The sequence below is a fragment of the Tamandua tetradactyla genome, chromosome 8 (assembly GCF_023851605.1).
Source record: "Tamandua tetradactyla isolate mTamTet1 chromosome 8, mTamTet1.pri, whole genome shotgun sequence".
Lineage (NCBI taxonomy): Eukaryota > Metazoa > Chordata > Mammalia > Pilosa > Myrmecophagidae > Tamandua > Tamandua tetradactyla.
Window position 1 is genome coordinate 63647006 of NC_135334.1, and position 12148 is coordinate 63659153.

At 36.9% G+C, this 12148-nt stretch overlaps 1 long non-coding RNA gene across 1 annotated transcript; it reads right to left on the reverse strand.

Moving 5' to 3' along the window:
- Positions 1 to 1270: 1270 nt before the first annotated feature.
- On the reverse strand, positions 1271 to 11394 carry LOC143643437 (uncharacterized). The gene is made up of 3 exons (XR_013156282.1): positions 11299 to 11394; positions 11133 to 11215; positions 1271 to 1350 (listed from the first exon to the last, which is right to left on the reverse strand). It is a non-coding gene; the product is annotated as an uncharacterized LOC143643437 (long non-coding RNA).
- Between the last annotated feature and the right edge of the window lie 754 nt (positions 11395 to 12148).

Sequence of the window (12148 nt, forward strand, 5' to 3'; positions counted from 1 at the left end):
TATATTTATTCTAAGTATTTGTAACAATGCTAATAAACTTGGAGGAAGAACGATATCAGGTTGCAAAGACATAGCCTTTTAGCAAGTTGCTTTCTTGATAAGCATCACAATATCTGAGGATATAGATGTGGGACAATGTCAGTACTTTTCCTGCCTTTCAAACTGATAAACTCAGAATGTTCACACCAAATCTGAGCATTCTCTTAAGCATCTTTGTAAGCCCAGGATCTTTTACACATATGCAATTGAGGACTCTCCTAACTTTATGAAAGGCATCTCTCAATGTGAGACTCAAGTGTTAAAACTCAATAGAAATGTCTAGATGTGCTACAAGGAAACCTTCCAGGCCCAGGAAGTACAGTTGTGATTCTCGAATTTGCCTGACCATAAAAATATCTCCTTTTCTCCTTGGGGGTTGTTTAAAAGGCCTGTTCTAAGGTTCTCAGCAGTAGATTCTGATTCAATTGATTTGGAGGTGGGAAGCACCGGAATGGGGCTTGCTGAGTTACTGAAGAGTGGAGGAAGCAGAAATTATACAGTTACTGGATGGTGTTAAGTTGAAAACAGACTCTGAAAACCAAAGTGTACAGAATACATTTATTGAGATAAGTGACACAAAGTGAAAGCAGACTTAAAAGAAAAGTGGCAGGGAAACACTTGCAAAATTATAGTTCAAAAAACCAGACTTTCTCAGCTGGTGGTTCTCCATCCTCATTTTTCTCTGTCTATTACTTCTCCTGTTATTTATTTTTTGTTTTCTTCTTCTGGTGCTTGCAGAAAAATGTAGATATCTTCCTTATTAATGTCATTTCATCAGAAAAATTCAGTAGTCATGTTGAGAAGGCTTCACTATACTAAGTAGGAAATAACAATGGATGTTTAGGACTTTCTTACAGTCAGACTGAACCTGTTCCATGTAGCTTTGGATAACTGTGCCTGTTGAGAGATCAAAGTCCACACTTTGTGACATGATGCTCTGAAATACCCAGGATTAGAAAGAAAGCTCTAGACCCAGGCCACAGTTGCTAGAGTAGAACAGAATTCTTTGTTCATTTGGAAGCCTGAGATAAATCGTACCAATCTCTGCTTACTCCATAATCTTTCTTGTTTGGCATTAGAGTTGAGAAAGCAAGAAATTTTCAAATTGCTTTCTTTCAATTTTATATTGTGATTGAACATCTGTCTTCATAGAACATCAATTTGCTTTTGTGACTACTGAGTGAAATTCCACTTAATGTAATCATGGCATACAGTAGTCACAGATTTTCCGTACAGGTTCTGGTGGTGGTGTGTGAAAACTGTGAGGTCGTAGATAAATAAATAAGTTGAAATTAGTTTGCGGATTGTGACCTAACAATGAACAGAATGAGAATATTCATGAATTAGTTTTAACTATTTTTTTAAGCTAGTTCTCTATGAGATAAATTATCATTTTGGTGTAAACATTGTTTATTCCATTAGTCTATAAAATAAACCATTAACCAATATTCGTATACCTACAATATATCCATCATCATCTATGTAATTGAAGAAATTTTCATTTATCTCTATTATAGATCTTGCTATACCGGAGTAATTACTAATTCATTACCTCACTTCCCCAATGAGATCCTAAACTTTTCAAGGTCAGAGATTTATTTTATTCAAGTGCCCAGTGTCTAATACCTTGCCTAGTTTAAAATGCATATGCATTGCACGTCAGGTGAAGTAAAAATAATTAGTAATTATTTGTTGTGTCTGAGGCAGTAATAATCTGAATGGGTTTCCATAAAATCTTAAATGATGGTCACTCTTGTTCCGGTTGTTTCTTTGGTGATTACATATCTTACATTACACCTGTGCCTCATCAGTTTGTAGGTTCAAATGTAGTTATATTTATATTTTGTATCCAAATTTCAAAACGTTGGTATCTTCATGCCTCACACATGACTTCAAACCCCTACAAAGTTCCCCTGCCATTTAATTCTGGAAGACACTAGTAAATCTCTCTTCATATGGTGCTAGATGTTACCTTTTTGTGCAAAGGTCTGCTGGGCATTTGCCACTTTCACTTTCTCCTTTCCTGTGGAGGGTGGTGGCTCAAAGGGTACATGCCGTTTCCTCCATTCCTATCTCCAGGTGGATAAATGATTGGTAGATGTAGGGATAGAGATGTGGATGTATGGCTATATATAGATACATGCTTGTATGGATGGATGGATAGATATATAGGCGAACAGACAGACCAACCCTCTGTATACTTCTGAGTTACCATCCTTATTTCCCCTTGTGTTCTTCTACCTCTCCAGGGCTCAAATTTCCTTCATCAAGCTAACAAAGGCATTGTATGTCATGCTTTCCCCTCCATCCTCTCTCCTAGATGTCAGGCCTCAAAAATTTAATAGATTTCCTGCCTCCATTATGTAAGACAGCTTAAACCAGAAATTGCTCATGGATATGATGCAGACCTAGTGCCAAAGTTTAAGTTTGATAGGGTGTACATGATCCTTTTCATGGATTTAATTCACTAAACAATTAAATAATTGTAAATTTTCTACTGTGTGGGATACTCTAGTACATATCTATAAAGTTCTGCTCTGATGAAACTTGCATTCTAGTAAGAGGAAGTATATGTTAGGCAATGGATAATTTTAGAAAAGAAATAGCAGATAAATAAAATATATATTGGGTGGTGCTAAGTGCTTTGGTTAAAATAAACCAGGAAAGAGGGATATAACGTATGGGTGTGAGAGCAATCAGGGATGTCATCTTTTATAAGGTAACATTGGAATAAGGCCTTGAGCGAGACCTAAGGAGATGAGACTGGGAATTGGGGATTTCTGGAGGGAAGGCTGGCCAGGCCCAAATACAGGAGCAAAGATCTGTCTGCATTTAGACTAACCTCACCAGATATATTTTATCATTAACTGATTATTTTATGTCTTGGAGCAGCCACTGTCCAAGCTGTGCAGTGGACTGTATATTTCTATTCACAGACTCTCAGTTCAACCATGAAACCTCTCAATATATAAACTAAAACTTAACTCTTGTTTTAACCAATATGCTTCATTTTCGTAAGTCTAAGTCCTGAAATAAATCTTAATATATAGTGAAGGGAGTTGTCAGCTCAAATTAGAGGATCAGAATGTTTTTTTCCACCTGCTTATATCAGGAAAAGAATAATAAATGGAAAAAAATGAAAACGCTTTCATAGTCTTGTTTTCTTTAAGAAATTTTACAAGCAATAAAAGATCAAACATTGAAAAATAATGTACAATTTGAAAAACTAGGTGGTGATGAATCCAGGGATTATGGCACATGCTGAAGTAAAAGAAATACTAACATTTTATTGATCTCTCAAAGAGCATTGGAAAGATCCCTAATGTTAAATGTATACACCTAACTTGGATTACCCATGAATTCGACAAAGTATTTGCATTCCCTAAGTTTCACTTTGGGATGAATAGCATGGATTGAGAGAGCAGGAGGGTAATATCACCAAATTTACTTGGCAGATAGAACGAATTAAAGAGCATGGTAGCATAATGGATACCAGAGCACTTACAAAATGTAATATCATTATAAATAAAAGAACTCCATAGAGCCTGGCACATGATCATTTGTGTCCTATATCTAAGATATACAGGTGTTTTAAGAAATTAATTTGATCTATATACTATATAAGTGGCATCTTTTCTGAATTATCTTTCTTAAATTTCATGGTTCTATCATTGTGCCATAACTGAATCATTTCTGGAAATTTTTAAATTCAATTTTTAAATTCAGACATTTCTTGATAAATCAAAAGATCAATGCTGCTTGCATTAGTCAGGGTTCTCCAGAGAAACAGAACCAACAGAGGATATTTGTAAATTTGAGATTTGTAAAAATGTCTCATGCAACAGTAGGAGCACAAGAGTCCAAAATCTGTAGGGAAGGCCACAAGCTGGCAGCTCCAAAAAAGGTCCTCAGTGAACTCCCCAGAAGAGTCTAGCTGGCTGAAACAGAAACAGAGATTCTCTCTTCTGAATTCTCCTTACAAACCTTGGCGATTAGACTGAGTGTCACTCATTGCAGAAGACACTCCCCTTAGCCAACTGCAGATGTAATCAGCCATAGATGCAACCAACGTACCCATGATTTAAGTCCATGTAATGTCTCCACAGCTACAGATACCAATGCATGCTTGACCAGACAGCCAGGCATTGTCACCTGGCAAAGTTGACACATGGACCTGAGCATCAGGTTATATACTCCACCTTAAACCATATGTAATTTCTAAATAGAAAATAATAATAGATTTATTATTGTCTGTTGGCACTTGTACATCACCTTAAAATGTACTTAATCTCTAAACAGAAAACAATAGCAGACACATTTTTTCTCACCTATCAGCACTCAACTGTCCTACGTACAAAAAAAATGCATTAAATCTCTCCAGAATGGGTACATGTCCTTGGGAAATATTCACTCTTAAACTTGATATCCTACAACTTAAATGCTATAACATGAATGATACAACTTATGTCATATGATAAAGGGGATAAAATGGAGAGGCAAACAAAGATATTTGCTTTATGTACAAATGCATAGATAATCAATACAAGACACAGAAAAAATATTCATACCATTACAGTCCTTTTTTCTGTAACTGGTCGCATGATCATAGTTAATATTCATTATTACCTGATCCTACTACTGATTCTATGTTCCCTATACCCTCAGCAAGTACCTCAACTGGCTGTGCTTTGCCAGGTGGAGTGGCCCAAACCTTCATTCCTGAAGTTTCTGGGCAATTGATAGTCCTTCCTGAATTGGGTTGTTGCAGTTTTCCATTGACTTTAATCACAGGGCATGGTAATGCCAAGAGACGTCCTAGGGGATCGCCTGTATTCCAGGAAAACATCTTTACTCCATTTTGTAGTTGCAGTCCTATTTCCCCTTGATATTCAGGGTTAATCACCCAAACCTGTAAAGTAATCCCCTTCTTTGCCTGCTGATCCGGGGGCATGAGTAGCCTAAAGTGACCAGGTGGCAGTCTTAGATTCCAGTTCAATGGAATCATTGTTGTTTCTCCTGGTGGTCACACTGCTCCTTCTGCTACTAAAAGCTGTAGACCAGCAGAGTTCAAGGTTTCAGGGACAGGAAGCAAAAATTTTCTTAGTGGCTCACTAGAGGTAATAGTGAGTGGAGCCACTCCCATTTTCATTCCTTGATGCTGGACCTGTGAATCCTAACTATGGGAGAAATAGAACTGCAGATTGGGGGCTGATTCAGAGCATACACAGCCTCCTGGAGAACATTACCCCAGCCCTGCAAGGTTTTGCCACCCAGTTGGCACCATAACTGGGTCTTCAAAAAGCCATTCCACCATTCTAGCAATCCAACTGCTTCAAGATGATGGGGATCATGGTAAACCAGAGAATTCCATTAGCATGTGCCCATTTCCATACTTCATTTGCTATGAAGTGTATTCCTTGAACAGAAGCAATGCTGTATAGGATACCATGATGGTACATAAGACATTCTGGTATGTAAACAGATGGTAGTCTTGACAGAAGCATTGCGTGCAGGGAAGGCAAACCTATATCCAGAGTATGTGTCTATTCCAATTAAAACAAATCACTTTTGGTTCCCAGTGCCTGCCCATGCAAAAAAATAAAAATAAAAATTAAGAAAAAAAAATTCTGCCCCTTCTGTGATGGAAGTGGCTCATTGTAATCTACTTGCCATCATGTAGCAGGCTGATCACCTTGGGGAATGGTGCCATATAGAGGACTGAGCGTGGCTCTCTGATGCTGGCAGATTGGGCATTCAGCAGTGACTACAGCCAGGTCAGCCTTGATGAGTGGAATTCCATGTTGCTGAACCCATGCATAACCTCCATCCCTACTACCATGACCACTTTGTTCATGAGCCCATTGGTCAATGACAGGAGTTGCTGAGGAAAGAAGCTGACTGGTATCCACAGAACAGGTCATCTTATCCACTTGGTTATTAAAACCTTCCTCTCCTGAAGTCATCCTTTGATGTGCATTCTCATGGGACACAAATACCTTCATGTTTTTAGCCCACTCAGAAAAGTCTATCAACATACCTCTTCCTCAGGCCTCTTACCGATCTTCTAATCACGCTCCTTCCAAGTCCCTGACCATCCAGCCAAACCATTAGCAACAGCCCATGAGTCAGTATGTAAACAGACCTCCTGCCAATTCTCCTTCTAAGCAAAATGAACAACCCAGTGGGCTGCTTAAAGTTCAGCCCACAGGGAGGGTAGACCTTTTTGAGTGGGCAAAAAATGATATATGCACAGTTTATTTCTGTCATTTCTTTCTTTTCTAAACTTTTTGCAAATTTATTTTATCATATGGATATTTAAAAATTCATACAGTAGAGTAAGAGGTTTTTTGCTTTTGTTGTAAATTCTGAGTATAAACATGTGTATACTCATGTGTATTCAAATGAACACACCTGTAAATAGAGTCTAGAATATCATTTGGAGATCCTGCCATCAAAAAAATTATTAAAATATTTAAAGTAGTACTAGGCTTCAAGTAAATACTTTCTGACAGCTGGATTGACTGTGTACAACCTCATGGAAAGTTTTTGTTTTGCTTCTCATTGCTTATTTATTTACTTTTTTGGTGTGTAATATGTTGTTCCTGATTTATTGAATATGTTTATAGAGGACAGCAACTGTATGTGGATGGCTGGTGCTGAATGGGTATGGTGGGGAAGGAAATGAAGCATTGTGGTTTAAAGGGTCTGCTCCTAGTCTTGTGGAAACATTGATGGATTTTACCCAGAAGCATAAAATGATTATACTCGCATTTTTAAAAGATTACTTGGAGTCCTGTTTTATTCCCTAGTTTGACCCAGGGGAGGTGTTTTCATGACTGGCTCCTCTCCACCTGTTGGAAGTTTGGCTCCCATTAAAGGCTGGCTGGACACACCCCATCTCAGACTATAGCTGCCTGTATATCTGCGCCATCCTCCCAGGAAGCAGGGGTTCCAGGAACATGCCACAGAGACCTGGCTGGAACTTGAAAGAGCAGAGGCTGGAAAAGTAATGAGGAGCGTGTTGTGATAATGCAGGCAAAAATAATGAGATCCTGGGGAGAGGGCAGAGCTGAAATGACTAGACAGATTCGAGAAGTATTTAAGAATTAAATTGGCGGGTCTAGCAATATCAATTTATGTGGTTCCTTTCATCAACATGTAGGCAAGGCATCATTTAATCTTCCTAAGAAGATATTAAGTTCTTGAAACCTCATTTTTTATGTTGGTGTCTACCTCTGTGATTAGCATGGTAGATGTTTAATAGTCTTATTTTGTTTTTACTGATATATAGATGATTTTTCTAAAATGATTGAAATAATAATCAATGTGATGGTCATGTTCATATGACAACTTGGCCAGGTGATGGTATCCAGTTGTCTGGTCAAGCAAGCACTGGCCTGTTGCTGTGAGAACATTTCATGCACTTAAATCATGCCTGATTATATCTTCAATCTGCTAAGGGGAGTGTCTTCTGCAGTGGTTGGCACTTAGTCTAACTACCCAAAGACTTTTAAGGAGAATTCAGAAGAGAGAATCTCTCTTTCCACTTCATCCAGCCACCCCTCCTGGGGAGTTCATTGAGGACCCTTAGTGGAGCCACCAGCTTTCTGTCTGCCACAAGATTTTGGACTCTTATGTCCCCATGGTTGCATGAGACACTTTTATAAGTTTCATATTTGCAGATATTGCCTGTTGGTTCTCTTTCTTTAGAAAACCCTGGCTAATACAGCTTGGTACCAGAAGTGGGGTTTGTAGGGTTCTGGACACCTCTTTCAGCTGAGAAGTCACATGACAATATCTGCTAGCTTTTTCTTCTCATTTCACAAGGATTCCCTGGGGCCAACTTCCTCCTATGTCTCCAAAGATTTCTGGTTGTGTGGGCTATGCATGTATCATCATTCTAGTATAATTGATATTATCTTTAAGATTCTTATCTGCCAGTCTGTGTTTGACACATATTTCATGTAGTTGCAATCATAGTTTATACCTTTTTTTTTTAATTCTGGCATTTTTAACTTTATACCATAGCTGTTTTTATGAAATGATGCAATATTTGTGATCAGTATTTTTAACACACTCATTATATTCCATAAAGAAGGAGTAGTATCATTTATTTAACTAGTGCCATAATTTTGAACATTTAGATAACACTTTCATAATGTGGAACATTATGTTAAATAAGTCTCTGATAAACATACAAGTATACATATACTTATATACATATATTAATGTATATTTTTTCATATTTGGATTTCTTACACTTGCTGTATTAAATGGCTTGTATGAATTATATCTCCCAAAATATGTATAATGTGCTTTATCACAGCACATATTAAAATTTTAGTGTCCTTCTTCCCTGACTGATGTTTGAATTATCAATCATACTTGTTTATTTAAATTTTTAATTTAATAGGTTAAACAGCTGCTTTCTTCAGCAGAGGAGACTGTGCATAATTTAAGATTTTGACAATTTTCTGGGTCATGTTGTGAACATTCAACATTACAGCAAGCTTGTAATTTTTGTTTAGAATACTTTTTCTGTTTTACCTCAACTTTACGTTATTTTATAATGTGGCCAGCTTCCTTTTCAACTTGTATTTTCTAATGTGCCATAGATTTAAAATCAGTCCCTGAGCTTATTAGAATGCACAATATTCACATTATATATCAGAAATAGGTCAGGCACTCTTAGCCTTTTCTCTAATTTCTAATTTAATTTTTGTATGAAAAAATATTATGTTCATTTTTTAAAATTGTTATAATGAGGCTAAGTACTGTTGTATATAGGAAGAGTGAAATACATGATATGAGATTTAATATATGAATTGTGTGATCTTATGTACATCTATGCGGAATTATTTTTCTCTTCCCCTTTAATTGCTATATGTTTTTCTATTCCCTCGTCCATCTTTCCATCCTCCCCTTTCCTCCCTCTATTTCCCACTTTGCTTGTTTTTGAAAATAGCCTGGTTCTTATCTGTGACTCACATAGGTGAGGTTTCTGGGGGCATTCACCATATTGATATAAGTTAATATTGGATATTCTTACAAATTGACTCTTACCATTACCAATCCACAGCCCATATCTCTGATGCTATAAATACCTCTAAAGAATGTCTCATCATTCCTCAAGGAATTTTATCCTACGACTTCAATTTTTTTTCTTTGCTTATTTGGTGTAAAATATATCTTAAAATGGTTAGCCTATTGTCATCAGAGCAATAACTATTCATTGGAGGAAAAAAATAGAACTAGCTAAAACAAAAAATAAAACTCTTCCAAAATTTCATTCAGATTAATGCCTAAAATATGCATTTTGGTACTTCCAGTTATTTTCCTTTTTTCTTTTCTTTTTTAATGGGATAAGGCTCCAAACAACTTTCTTCTAATCTGCTTTCTTATATTTAACAATATATTTTTATCATCTTTCTCTGACACTATTAGCTACCAATGATTCTAAGATTTAAAATCTTTATACATTTTTCAAAAGTTATTAAAAATAGTGCCCATATATGCTTTAATTTCCCAGCTACATTGTGATTTGTAGAATCCATCATAGCACTGCTTGTGTGTATATGTGTATGTTATATTAGGGATTTGTTTTAGCTTGTAAGCTGCTAGATTGCAATATACCAGAAATGTAATGGCTTTTATAAAGGGAATTTAAAAAGTTACAAGTCCAAAGTAAAGCATCAAGGGCAAGAAACCTTATTTGAAGGAAATCTGATGGGTCAGGGATACCTCTGTCAGCTGGAAAGTCACGTGGCTGCCCTCTGTTTGTCCCTTGCTCCTGGGCCATACTGCTTTCAGCCTCTGTTCCTGTGTGTTCACTTTACTTCTCCAGGGCTGGCTTTCATCTCTTGGCATCCCTTGGTTCTCTCCAGGTTCTGGCTTGTTAAACATCTCATGGCAATGTCTGCTGGGCTCCAAGAATCTTCAAACATCTGTGTCTCTGTTCTCCAAGTGTTAGCATCTGTGTCAGCTCTGGACTCTGAAGTTTCTGTCTGCTCTGCTCTCTCTGTTGGCTCTGTCATTTCTGAGGTTTCTCCTTTTAAAGACTTGAGTAAACTAATCAAGACCCACCTGGAATGGATGGGGTCACATCACCACCTAATCAGAACATCTCAACCATAATTGGGTGTTTTATATCTCTGTGGAGATAATGTAATAAAAAATTTCCAACCTACAGTATTGAATCAAAATTAAAAGAAACAGCTGCTCCCACGAGATTGGATCAGGACTAAAACATGTCTTTTCTGGGGCACATAATATTTTCAAACTGGCGCAGGATAGAATCTTGAACTCCAAAAAATGGTACGTTCATATCTTAGTCAGCATTCCTATGATTGTGAACCCATTTATAAATAGGACCTTTTAAAGTTGTTAGTGTGGCCAAACTGAATCAAGTTGAGTCTTAATCTACCAGAAGGTGGAGAAACAGAAATCCAAGAATGTCACAAGAGGAGACCAATGCACCACTATGTGTTGGAGGCAGAGATGCATATCAAATAATTTCAAGGATTTCAATAAGCTGTAACCAGAATGATACAATTTCTGAGAGAAGGTATGGCCTTGGCATTGCATTGATTTGGAACTTCTGATCCCTAAAACCATGAGCCAATATTTTTGTGTTGTTTAAGCCAACCTATTGTGTGGTATTTGTCATAGCAGCACTGGCAAACGAAGACCATGTATGCGTAGTTTTCCTTCAACTGATAACACAAGTCTAGGTTGAGAGGAACATGTGCATTCGCCCTTACCTACTCTAGCCCCATTGCAGATGTTATGTTAGGAAACACAGATCTACAAATCCACTTCTCTTCACTTTATCCACTTTATATTTCTGGGCACCATTCTTGTCATTTTTTTTAAAAATTGCTTTACCTCATTCTTAAGCATGTAATTTATGAAATCTCTAAGCTGGGACAAATATTTTACTTCTGCTCAGTACATAGCTTTCTCATTTCCCTTTCAGATCAGTAGATAAATCCTTCTCTTAATATTTCATAAATTCCAGAAGTCAGTTAACAGTACTGGGATAGCATTAAGCTAATCTCTCTGGTTCTTGACACAGCCTTAATTTTATACTTTACCCCAGTAGATGTCACATTTGCAGATCACGTTTATATTTCAGCTGAAACACTGTGAGCTGTGGTTTCTTCACACATACAGTACTCTACAAAGAAGTCATAATAGTTATTACATGGAATTTGGCAACCTTCAGAAAACCAAATCTTCCAAAACTTGTAAAGTTCTCACCTGAGAAAGGCTAGTGCTAGGAAAGAAGCCACTTAGCTATCCTGTGTTCTTCACTGGTATTTAGGTCTACATCTTTTTATAATTGAAGATTAATACTGTTCTCTTCTCTAATGACAGAAGCAAAGCAACCTGTTGGGATGTTTTAAAAAAATATATTTATGTTACTCTTGTATGATGTATCAAGTCATCAGATTTTTGATGTGACTGAATTTTTGATAATTTTTTGTTTGCCTTTTGACTTCACCAGTTGTTCTGCTTGGAATCCTGTAAAACTAGGTATAACTTTGGGGATTCCCCCTCCTCTTCTTCCTCCTCTTCTTTTTTTTTTTGTGCACGTTTACACTGTTCTGGTTTTTATTCCGTACCCTTTTAAAATTATTGTGCTAGGCACTCGTGGCTTAGAATTATCCCTGCTGTCATGGGAACCAAGCTGACAATAGAATTTACGTAAATGCATTTGAGGAAACTGGAGCTAGCTATCTGTCTATCTATCTATCTATCTATCTATCTATCTATCTATCTATCTATCTATCATCTATCTATCAATCAAAACCATATGGTCAAATTTTTTATTAAGAGTATGTCACCACATAGCCATGATGGAGGCAAATAAGGAAAATGGTTCATAGTTTCTGCTTTACTGCTTTTGCTGCTATTGTGTAATTACTATGAGACAACTGGATATATTTGATAACCTCATATATTAGTCTTAGAAATGACCCCCATGATCTTACCCTGCTCCTGTTTAGAAATAATAAGACTATGTAATTCATCTTATTAGATCATTATATACTGTTAGTAAGCAAACAAGCAAATAGACTTCAAGTGAGGTGAATCCATTCATTCCCAA